General features: G+C 32.7%; 1 protein-coding gene across 7 annotated transcripts in view; it reads left to right on the top strand.

The window, feature by feature from the left end:
* LOC101898348 (uncharacterized) overlaps window positions 1-12,251 on the top strand; it is a 335,007-nt gene that overhangs the window by 146,898 nt on the left and 175,858 nt on the right. The gene's annotated exons all lie outside the window — the stretch shown is intronic.

Here is a 12,251-nt window from a genome sequence, read left to right as displayed (position 1 = left end):
TGTAGAGGCGGACGGACATGCATAAATCAAATCAGAAAGAGGTTCTATTTAGATCATCAAATGGAACTATTGGTCTCGTATCTCGTTTCCTTTTGCATGTTACAAGCAAATCCAAAAAATACATAATTCCCTGTATATATATATATATATATATATATATATATATATATATATATATATATATATATATATATATATATATATATATATATATATATATATATATATATATATATATATTAACCTAAATATTTCGCCTTCATTGCGATTTCAACGAACGAACGGCCGCATACATAGTCGGGTATAGTTTAATTGACTGGTAAAAACTAAATACCTTAAAAAACATGATCTTCTAAAAGTTACGAATTCTTAAATTCTTTTTGATTTGGAAAATATTCCAAAAACCTTCATAGTACTGATAGCTGAGATTTGAAAATTTTATTAAATACGATGAAATAATGAATATAAAGAGGCACATTTGGTCGACGAATATTAGAAGATAATATTATATGAGGGCTATATCTTAATGTGAATAAATATATACCTTTTGTAACATCAATCATCCTAACAATAATATAAAAACCGTTGCAAAGTTTGAAAGACGCATATTAAATTTGTTGACCTCTATCGTAAGTGCAGATGGTGAACGAAGAGGCTCACGGACATAATTTAATCAACAAAGATTTTTACTCTTTAATATACTTTATGGTGTCCCTAACTTTTATAAATCGATGAAACTTTATTTATGATAGTTAAATTAAAGTCATATTACCATCATATTGGATTTCAATTTGGAAATTACTATCGATTCTGAGGTCCAAAACTCCATGAAGTTGACTAGATATGGAAAAAATCCATCGAACGAAAACTTAAAATGCAAAATTCATTGGCACTGCAATCAGTGAAATGCCGAATATGAAGAGGCACTGTAATATGAGGACTATACAAAATAGTGGAGCGAATTTAAAATTTAGTAAGAAAGGGATTCATATCCTCGGAAAATTCTTTCGAACCGTTAAAAGTCCTTAACACACATGTAACGTTATACGGTGACTATGCGCTATCGTCAGTAATTACACTGCGAAATTCACACTTGGGAAATTGTTCGGTTGGTAGATAAAAATCCCCATAGGGGGGTTTCGGGTCAAACGCTTTTAGGGTCCATTTTATATAGCTGAACCATACAAAAGGGCCTCAGTCCGCGTTGCCGGCCCGTAGTTTTAGTCTTTAATGCATAGTTGAAAGGTCTTCTACCAGAAGCCAGATGACAAATAAGGGCAAAATCATTAAAAAAAAAAATCTGCAAATAGTTCCAGCCGGTCTCAACTGAATCAGTTACCAACGAACAAAAATTGGTTTATAAACAGATTAAAAATTAGGCGTGGTCTGTTCCTCAGCCCCCAAATAAATACATAGGATTGGAGGGAAAGTATGTCGTGTAATAATTTTAAAACCTATATCTTCATTATTTGGCAAATATAAGGATTTTAGATAAATCGCAATAGGAGACGTAAAACTACGGGTGGTCAATATTTTTTTCTTTAAAAACCTAACTCGGGGTAAGACGAAGGTTTGTACGAAATATTATATATATATATATATATATATATATATATATATATATATATATATATATATATATATATATATATATATATATATATATATATATATATATATATATATATATATATATATACGAGGGTGGCCAAAACTAAAGCAACTAAAATTACAAGGAAAATGAATGCCCTGTAAATTAAGAAAATTAGAAAGTTTTTCTTGTTTTACATTAGGTACATTATTCACTTTTTAAAAACCTAAAACATAAAACCAAAATTCATTTTTATATAAAAAATAATGTTTGGTAAAGTCAATTAACCCGATTTTGGCTTGGACAAAACAAAAGCAACTCTGTTGTATATTCATATAACCGCTTCAATTTCATTTGTTTTTACTGTGATATTTATCGCTTTTTGCTTCCTTCGACAATTTCGCTTGTCATAAATCCTTTTTGAGAAGTTTTTTACAACAGTATGTGTTTTTTTTTTCGTTTTTTAAGTACTGTCCAAAAAGTTTTAAAAATGGCTAGAAGCAAATACAGTACCTGAATAAAACAGCAAATTATCAGTGACTATCAAAACAACATATCACACAAAATGATTTCCGAGAAATATTTCATAAATATTTATGTGATTTCATAATTATTTCTGTATACTAAGTCGGTTTTTTGAAACTGGATCAGTAGTAACAGTCTATAACGGATGAAGGCCGTGAAAAACTTCAGTCCGTACTGATCCACAAATTGTGAGGGAAATAAAAAACAACTATTTAAGAGTTCAACTGGATTGGTGAGAGAGCAATCATTGGATATAAGCTCGAGATCCGTGCGTAGACGAGTAGTGGCAGCTGGTCTGCATGCCCGTAAGACATCAAAAAAACAATTAATATCTGAAAAAATCAAAAAGGCTTTCGGAAACGATAATATTAAGTGGCTCAGACGTTTAATATTAAAGGCTCAGACGTCAAAAATTTTACGGTGAGAAGACCAAAAAATGAAGGACTCAAGCCGCAGTGTGGGCCTATCCATTAAATAAAGGAAGTTGTGGATCGGTTTGTTTACAAAGATGTGTTGGACATCACGTTGTTCCCTTACGATGAGTAAAATATTCGGCTAATTTGGGTGTTTCAGCATGACAATGATCCCTAACTTGTATCAAAACTTGTCAAATATCGGTTGCGGGAGTCAAAAATTGATGTTTTGTTATGGCCGGCACAATCACCTGACCTAAACTCCATAGAAAACCTTTGGAGTATCGTAGATAGGAAGATCAAGCGAGATTCGGAAATAAATAAGCACAACTTTTTCTAAAGAATTCGGGGTGCCTGGGAAAGCACACCCAAGGATCAAATTGAGCGTGTTATAGATTCAATGCCTCGTAGGTGTGCAGCTGCTATCAAAAATAATGGTTATGCTATCGACTACTAGCCAAAATATTATTTTTCGTTCAAAATTATTTTTGTATTTTTATTTTTAGTTTCTTAAAAGTGAATTAAACCCCTCATTTAAAACTGGAAAAATAATTACGATTTGTTTATTTTTGTAAAAGTTAAAGGACATTTATTGTCTTTGCGATTTAAGTTGCTTTAGTTTTGGCCACCAGTGTATATATAATATTTCGTTCTGTTCCACAGTTAGTATACGACGTAATCTTGACTCTCCCTCCAACCCTAGCCATTTGTTTGGGGTCAGAGGAACTGGCCCATCTACTTCTTTAATTTTATATGAAAAAAAATTTAAAAGGTATAGTAACACAACAGTTGAGAACGGCTGGGCCGATTTGACTCAAAGTTTTTTTGGTTATTTGTAATTACGGTGAAAACGTTGTCAAGAAAGAAAATTTTGAGAAAATCGCGGAACTGAAAAAATTGACTGTCCTATTGAGAAAAAAAAACCGAAAAAATTGAGATAGTTTGCATATTTTCTATACATGCTGATATGGAAAAAAACCATCCAATGAGAACTCAAAATGCAAAATTCATTGGGACTTCAATCACTGAAATACCGAATTGAAGAAGCACTGTAATATTACGGACTGTATAAAATAGTGGAGTGAATTGAAAATATAGTAAGAAAAGGATTCATATACTCGGAAAATTCTTCCGAATCCTTTAAAGTAACCTTAAATCATAGGACACTAAGCGCTATCGCCAGTAATTACACTGCGCCGCAGACAATCTTGGGGTTAGGAAATTTTTCGGTTGGTAAATAAAAATCCCAAAAGGGGGGTTCCCGGATTTTAGCTATTGCCAGGGTCTTGGTCACATTTTTCAATTGATTTTGCCCTTATTTGGCATCTGGCTCCTTTTAACTATGCATTAAAGACTAAAACTACGGGCCGGCAACGCGGACTGGATCAGCTAATATTTTATACAAATAACTTCTTATGTAACCCCTAGGACTATCAAATTTAAAACTTTATATTAACTTTTGCGGAGTATAGAGCAAAATATTTGAGGCCCTTTTGTATGGTTCAGCTAAACCCCCCTATGGTGATTTTTATCTACCAACCGAACAATTTCCCAAGTGTAAATCTTCGCAGTGTAATTACTGACGATAGCGCATAGTCACCGTATAACGTTACATGTGTATTAAGGCTACTTTTGACGCTTCGAAAGAATTTTCCGAGGATATGAATCCCTTTCTTACTAAATTTTAAATTCGCTTCACTATTTTGTATAGTCCTCATATTACAGTGCCTCTTCATATTCGGCATTTCACTGATTGCAGTCCCAATGAATTTTGCATTTTAAGTTTTCGTTCGATGGATTTTTTCCATATCTAGTCAATTTCATGGAGTTTTGGACCTCAGAATCGATAGTAATTTCCAAATTGAAATCCAATATGATGGTAATATGACTTTAATTTAACTATCATAAATAAAGTTTCATCGATTTATAAAAGTTAGGGACACCAAAAAGTATATTAAAGTGTAGAAATCTTTGTTGATTAAATTATGTCCGTGACCCTCTTCGTTCACCATCTGCACTTACGATAGAGGTCAACAAATGCGTCTTTCAAACTTTGCAACGGTTTTTATATTATTGTTAGGATGATTGATGTTAAAAAAGGTATAAGATATAGCCCTCATATAATATTATCTTCTAATATTCGTCGACCAAATGTGCCTCTTTATATTCATTATTTCATCGTATTTAATAAAATTTTCAAATCTCAGTTATCAGTACTATAAAGGTTTTTGCAATATTTCCCAAATCAAAAATAATTTAAGAATTCGTAACTTTTAGAAGACCATGTTTTTAAGGTATTTAGTTTTTACCAGTCAATTACACTATACCCGACTATGTATGCGGCCGTTCGTTCGTTGAAATCGCAATGAAGGCGAAATATTTTGGTTAATCTTTAAACTACAATATTCCTAGGAAGTTAAAATATATCCGTTTCGTTTAGGTATAATAATACCACTAAAAATTCGTCCTTTTGCATGTTTTTGTTACAATTTCTACCGAATTATCTGTAACTTAACATTTAAAGTTTTCGATATTGAGAAATCAATACCGACAATAACTGGCCACTATTGGTTCACCATTAGGCATAGCCTCAATTTAAAAGTACGTTGAGAATTTTAATGTTTTGATGCTTTGAAAAGTATTTTTCAATCAAAATTGAAAATAGCAGCATTGGCATAGCAGCCATATAACGGCATCTATAGAAAATACGCAAAATTTCCTGATTTTTTCGGTTATTTTTTTCAATAAGAATTTTCAATTCCAAAAGGCATTTTGAAACAATTCTGCACAATATTCAATATCAAAATAAAATAGTTAATTTTTTCAGTTCCGCGATTTTTCTACAGGCTTTTCTCAAAGGATTCTTTCATGAAAACGTTTCCACTGTTATTACAAATAACAAATTATAAAATAATTTATTACAGTGGAAACGTTTTCATGAAAGAAATCGCGGAACTGAAAAAATTGACTGTTCTACTTTGATATAGAATTGTTTCAGAATACCTTTTGGAATTGAAAATTCTTATTGAAAATCGAGAAATTTTGCATATTTTCCATACATGACGTTACATACAGTTCATTCGCTAGAACTTGTAACTAAACATGGAAAAGGACGAATTAACCTAAACGAAACGGATCAATTCTACCTTTATAAAACTGATAATTGAGGTTTGAAAATGTTATTAAATACGATGATATACCGAATATAAAAAGGTACTGGGGATCTGGGAATCGGCCAAATTAGAGCACATTTGGTCGACGAGTTTTTGTGGATAATATTATATGAGGGATATATGTAAATGAGAACAAATATATATTTTTTATAACATCAATCATGCTAAGATGATATAAAAACCTGTACAAAGTTTGAAAGGCGTATATTAAATTTGGTCACCTCTATTGTAATTGCAAATGGTGAACGGAGAGGCTCACGGACACAGTTTCAATAATGGGGTCCTAACTTTTATAAACCGATGACAATTTATTTATGTTAGTTAAAATAAGTCATGTTACCCGGATTTCAATAAAGAAATTACTATGGATTTTGAAGTCCAAAAAGTTGCCTAGATATGGAAATAATCAATCCAATGAGAACTTAAATGCAAAATTCATTGGGACTGAAATCAGTGAAATACCAAACATGAAGAGGCACTCTAATATGCTAACTATACACAATAGTGGAGCGAATTGAAAATTTAGTAAGAAAAGGATTCATATTTTCCTCCGAACCCTTAAAAGTAACCTTAAATAACAGGTAACGTTATACTATTCGCTATCGTCAATAATTACACTGCGCCGCAGACAATCATGTAGTTGAGAAATGTTTCGGTTGGTAGATAAAAATCCCAAAAGGGGGTTTCCCGGGTCAGACTTTTTAGGGTCCAATTTATATTATATATAACGGCCCAGCCGTTCTCAGCTGATATGTTACTATACTTTTTCAAATTCTTACATATAAATTTAAAGTAGGTGTGGCCAGTTCCTCTGACCACAAACAGATACATAGGGTTGGAGGGAGAGAGTCAAGATTACGTCGTACACTAACTGTGGAACAGATATCTACATGGCGCAAAATTGGGCGTGGTCACTTTTTCTTTGTATAAAAACCTAAATCGGGGTAGGACGAACATTGAGAACGGCTGGACCTATTTGGATATTTTTTTAATGTTCGTCCTACTCCGAGTGTTGGGAATCTTCCCAACCCCTGAGATGATGATATCGAAATGGACCTCATCGACCTGGATAAATAATTAATCGATGAGGTCCCATCACCACCAACAATAAAAAAAACACTCTTCTTCTTGAAGTTTAAAAAAACCATAGTGTCGATCGCCAGATCAATAACAAATAATAAATTAATTACAAAATAAATTGACCGCCAGCGTCATACGTTTGAATTTGAAAGTTTATTTTTTGTGTTTTTATATGCAGACAACAAACGTAAGTATCGTCAGAATACTTGTTGTGTTGTTGTAGTTTGCAAATTTATATTGTTGTCCGTCCTGTTCAACAATAATCTTCGATTCTAAATCTACTCAGTAGAATTAGAATCCCTACAAGTCCTTTCGATCGTATCGGAACTTGTACATGGTCCTTCGAGTTCAAAAAATAAGAATCGGCTGATTTGCCAACAAAATCACAAAAAAAATAATAATTTAAAATTAATTGTAAAGTAGTGAGAAGTGTTGTTGTTTTGTAATTTGCATTTGAAAGTGGCGGCTTTTGTGTTGTTTGTTGTCACTAATACATACAACAAATTGAAGTAATTTGTGAAATACATTGAAAGCGGCGTTCTTATTACATCTAACACGCTTTAAAATAACACATATACACTAACACATTTATAAAGATCACTCTCACTGCATTTATTTTTTCCACCATTTTGGCATTTGCTCTTCGTTTTGATCATCTGCCATTTTACAACATCGAACAAGTCATTATCACCTGTTCCTTGTTGTTTACATCGATCTGTCAGCTGTCATACTGACCATCGATTATTTTAGGAAGTGTTCAGGAAAGTGAGCAAGTTAGTGAAACGTAACGAAAGGTTGTCGTAAACGTATCTTAACGTAGCACAAGTACTGAACGTATCATAAATTGATATTGAATAGAAATAAAACTAAGAATAAAAATAAAATACAAGAATAAATACAATAAAAATAATAAATTAAAAAATAGAAAATATATATATTTAATTAAAAACTAAATTTAAAACATATTAATAAATTTTCAATAAATTTTTATATATTAAATATTTATTGAGAAACGAATATAATTATACTTCAAACATTTTGAAATCTATGTGGAATAACTTCATTTATTTATTATTTAGTAAATAAATTGAACGTTAAAGTTTGAAAGTGTAATATAAATAATAACAAGTATAAGCAAATACAATATAACTACCATAAAACGTTTAAAAATAGATACTCATAAATTAATAAAATTCATAAATAAAAAAAATTAGATAACATTTTGAAAAAAAAAGATAACAATAAAATAATCAAAAATGGAGTCAGTAAGTTGTGCTAAGTTCGAGTATGAAGCTGACAACCTTTAGGAGGAATGCAAAAAATTGAGAAATATGCCAGAAAAAGATTTATCCGACTTTTTAATAGAAGCAAAATTAGAAAATTGATGAAGATTGGCAACACTTACGTAATGCGTTTGAAAGTGTATTTTTTGCAGGAACAGAAGAAGAAGAAGACAAACAGTATAAAATAATGGTCAAAAAATATTATGATTCCGCCAAAGACCATTATCAAGTGACTAAAGCTATTTTATTAGAAATATTACACAATCGAAAGGCGCAGAGCCAAACTAATACCGCTAGAGGCGAGGTTACGAATCCATCGTTGTTTCACAGCTCAGCTGTTTATTCTCCGGGTACAACGTTTGATATGTCTGAGATTTGTATTAAAGTGCCACCTTGTGACACTCAAGGCTTCTACGGAAGTTATGAAGAATGGCCAACATTTAGAGATATGTTTACGGCTATTTATGGAAATCATCCCAGACTCACACCAGCGCAAAAGCTTTATCATTCGCGTAACAAAACTAAAGGTGAGGCTGGTAGAATTGTAGATCGGTACACTTTATCTGATCAAAATTTTTCGTTAGCATGGGAAGCATTATCAGTGCGATACGAAAATGTCAGGGTACTAGTTGATAACCAACTGAAGATATTATTCAATCTTTCTGCAGCAACGGTTGAATGTAGCAAAGATATTAAAAGAATTCAATCGACAGTTAGTGACTGCTTAGCTATATTGAGAGCTCATAGTGTAAAGGTGGATCAATGGGATCCAATTTTAATATATTTATGTTCAACTAAGCTTCCGGTTGATACACTGACCCTATAGGAGCAATCGCTCGAATCACATTCAGAGCTAACCAAATGGTCGCAAATGGAAGATTTTCTTAAGAACAGACATCGGGTCCTAGAGCGAATAGATGGTCTCAGAAGTCAAACAGCTTCAACTTCATTTAGCAATGATCATATATCGCATCAAAATGCTCATTCGACACAATCAAATAGATGTGTCATGTGTTAGAAGAACCATATTTTGAAAAATTGTATGAGATTTAATAATATGACTGTTAATCAGAGAATGGAGTTCGCAAGAGAAAAGAGGTTGTGTAATAATTGTCTAACAAGTGGACATATTTCGCAGGAATGCGTGAGTGTGCATAGGTGTATGTTTTGCAAAAAGAAACATCATACTAAATTACATATACAAAGTAATGTAACAAGGGATAACCAAGCACCTGTCCGTTCAGCAAATGGGCGTCAAACAAATACTCTTGTTACCACTGACAATACTGTTGATGAAATGCCTTGTTCATCTAGTTCGATAGTTCAAGCTTCCAATGTGGAAACACATGTTTCAGTGTGTCATGATGATATTATGTTACCAACAGCATTAGTAAAAATTAAACATGCTGGAGAACTATTTACTATAAGAGCGCTCATTGACTCTGCACTTCAAAATTTGTTCAAAATTTAACGAGTTTGTTGCCGACACAAACAGTATCAATTTCTGACTTAGGAAGTATAAAATAATTAAAATTGGCAGACCCTGGGTTTATGATTTCTGCCCAAGTAGACATGCTAATTGGGAGCCATGTTATCCCACAAATAATATTGGAAGGTGTTAAGAAGAACATATTGGGAAACATGATAGCTCAAAATTCAATTTATGGTTGGTACATCTATGGGCCAATAAAATCAAATGAAATTTGTTTAGCTTCAGTAGAAGTAGAAGAACATAGCGAATATGACATTAGTTCCGCACTAAAGAAATTCTGGGAACAAGAAGAAGTCAATAACGTTCCAATTGCTACAGAATCGGACAACTATTGTGAGGAATTCTACGCAAATACGACTTACCGTCGTTCAGATGGAAAGTTCGTTGTAAAATTACCATTTAAAGATGAATTTCCTAATAAAAAATATTTAGATTCGTCCAGATTTAAAGCAAAGAGGCAATATGAGCATATGGAAGCAAAATTGAGTAAAAATAAAGAAGTAGAAAAATCGTATAATGATGTTTTGAATGAGTATTTGTCATTAGGACATATGAAGCCTACAAATTCAAAAGAAATTTGTAATGATGGAAAATATTATTCATATTATTTACCACACCATGCTGTCTTTCGACCAGAAAGTACTAGCACAAAGGTGAGAGTGGTCTTTAATGGATCGAATAAAACGAAAAGCTCGTATTCCTTAAATGATGTTTTGCATACAGGGCCAATATTACAAAATGATTTAGTATCTGTAATTTTAAATTGGCGCTTGTATAAGTATGTGTTTAACGGTGACATTGAGAAAATGTACCGACAGATCTATGTGCATCCTTCTGATCGGCAGTATCAAAGAATATTATTCAGAAAAGATGTTAATGAAGAAGTTAAAGATTATGAGTTATGCACAGTTACCTTTGGTATAAATTGTGCTCCGTATTTGGCGATTCGCACATTGTTGCAATTGGCAGAAGAGTCAAGTGAAAAAAGTCCAATTGCGTCTAAAATAATAAAAAACGAGCTATATGTTGATGATGTTTTGACTGGAGGTCATACCATTGCTTCAGCGCTAGAGGCGCAAAAACAACTTATTGATACATTGCATTCGGCAGGATTTCCGTTAAAAAAGATAACGGTAAATCATCCGAGTTTGCTTTCAAACGTCCGATCGGAGGATTTATTGAATGAAGAATTTTTGAGAATTGAAGATATGAGTTCAACAAAAACATTAGGTATTCGGTGGAATGCCATTACCGACTCATTTTCTTATGGCCGACCGACTGGCCAAATAACTAAAAGGAAAATCTTGTCAACAGTTTCGAAATTATTTGACCCAGCAGGGTGGTTAACGCCTTTAATCGTACAAGCTAAAATTTTGTTGCAAGACCTTTGGTTAGAAGGCATTAATTGGGAAGATAAAGTGTCATCATCCACATTGATTAAATGGAAAAATTTTGTGGAACAATTTTTAAAAATTGGTTCAATACAAATCCCAAGATGGATTAATTTTTGCCTAGAGGGCACAATAGAGTGCTACAATATATATTCGTATGAATACAGAGAACAGCACAACTGTAAAATTATTGATGGCTAAGAGCAAAGTTGCGCCATTGAAAAAAATAAGTTTACCAAGACTAGAGCTTTGTGGTGCCGTATTGCTCTCATCTTTGGTAGAATATGTTGTCTCAAATTTGACTATTAAAAATTGTTCTGTTCATTTATGGACAGATTCAACAATTGTATTGGGATGGTTGCAAAAACATCCATCCACATGTAATACGTATGTTGCAAACAGAACTGCATTAATATTTCAGAATGTTGAAAATGGTAAATGGAGACACGTTTCTACAAAGTGTAATCCAGCAGATCTTGGAACTAGAGGTTCCAGTACTGAAGATTTATGTACTAATTCGCTATGGTGGAATGTTCCAATATGGTTACTTAGTCCTGAAAATAATTGGCCAAAATCAAGTATAATTTTACAAAATCCACCAGAACAACGAAAAATAGTTGTTCACAGTGCACCAATTATTGATAAAGATAATTTGGTAATAAACAAGTTTTCTTCTTACAACAAAGCATTGTGGGTTGTAGGATACATATTTCGTATGAAGAAGCGTAAAGAAAAAAATGAAAAGTCTGAGTTGTCAAATGGTAAGATTCTGTCTCACGAAGAGTTAAATCATGCAAAATTGGTTCTTGTCCGAACAACCCAAATGTTTCATTATCCGCAAGAGTATAATGATTTAAGAAATTCGATAGACATTTCACGTCAAAGCTCATTGCGCGCACTAAATCCGTTTTTGGATAAAGATGGCATAATAAGAGTTAATGGTCGATTAGCGAACGCTAACATTTCCTATGATGAACGATTCCCAATAATATTGCCAAATTCGTCGCATTTCTGTAAAATATTTTTAGAATTCATCCATAAAACTATGCTGCACGCAGACATATCGTTAATGATGTCAACCGTTCGAAGCCAGTTTTACATTCCAAGTTTAAAACGGACAACAAAGAAAATTGTTCATGAGTGCTTGATTTGTACAAGATATAAACATAAGGTTAAATCCCAGATAATGGCAGCACTACCTTTGGAACGAACGGCTTTCACTCTTCCTTTTACATATGTTGGAGCAGATTTCGCAGGCCAACGAATATCCAGATGATTTAGAAGCTGTAACACCAGCACACTT

Source organism: Musca domestica, unplaced genomic scaffold (genome assembly GCF_030504385.1).
Source record: "Musca domestica strain aabys unplaced genomic scaffold, Musca_domestica.polishedcontigs.V.1.1 5, whole genome shotgun sequence".
NCBI classification, from domain to species: domain Eukaryota; kingdom Metazoa; phylum Arthropoda; class Insecta; order Diptera; family Muscidae; genus Musca; species Musca domestica.
Note: the sequence above shows the minus strand (reverse complement) of the source record. Positions and strands in the feature narration are given on the sequence as shown.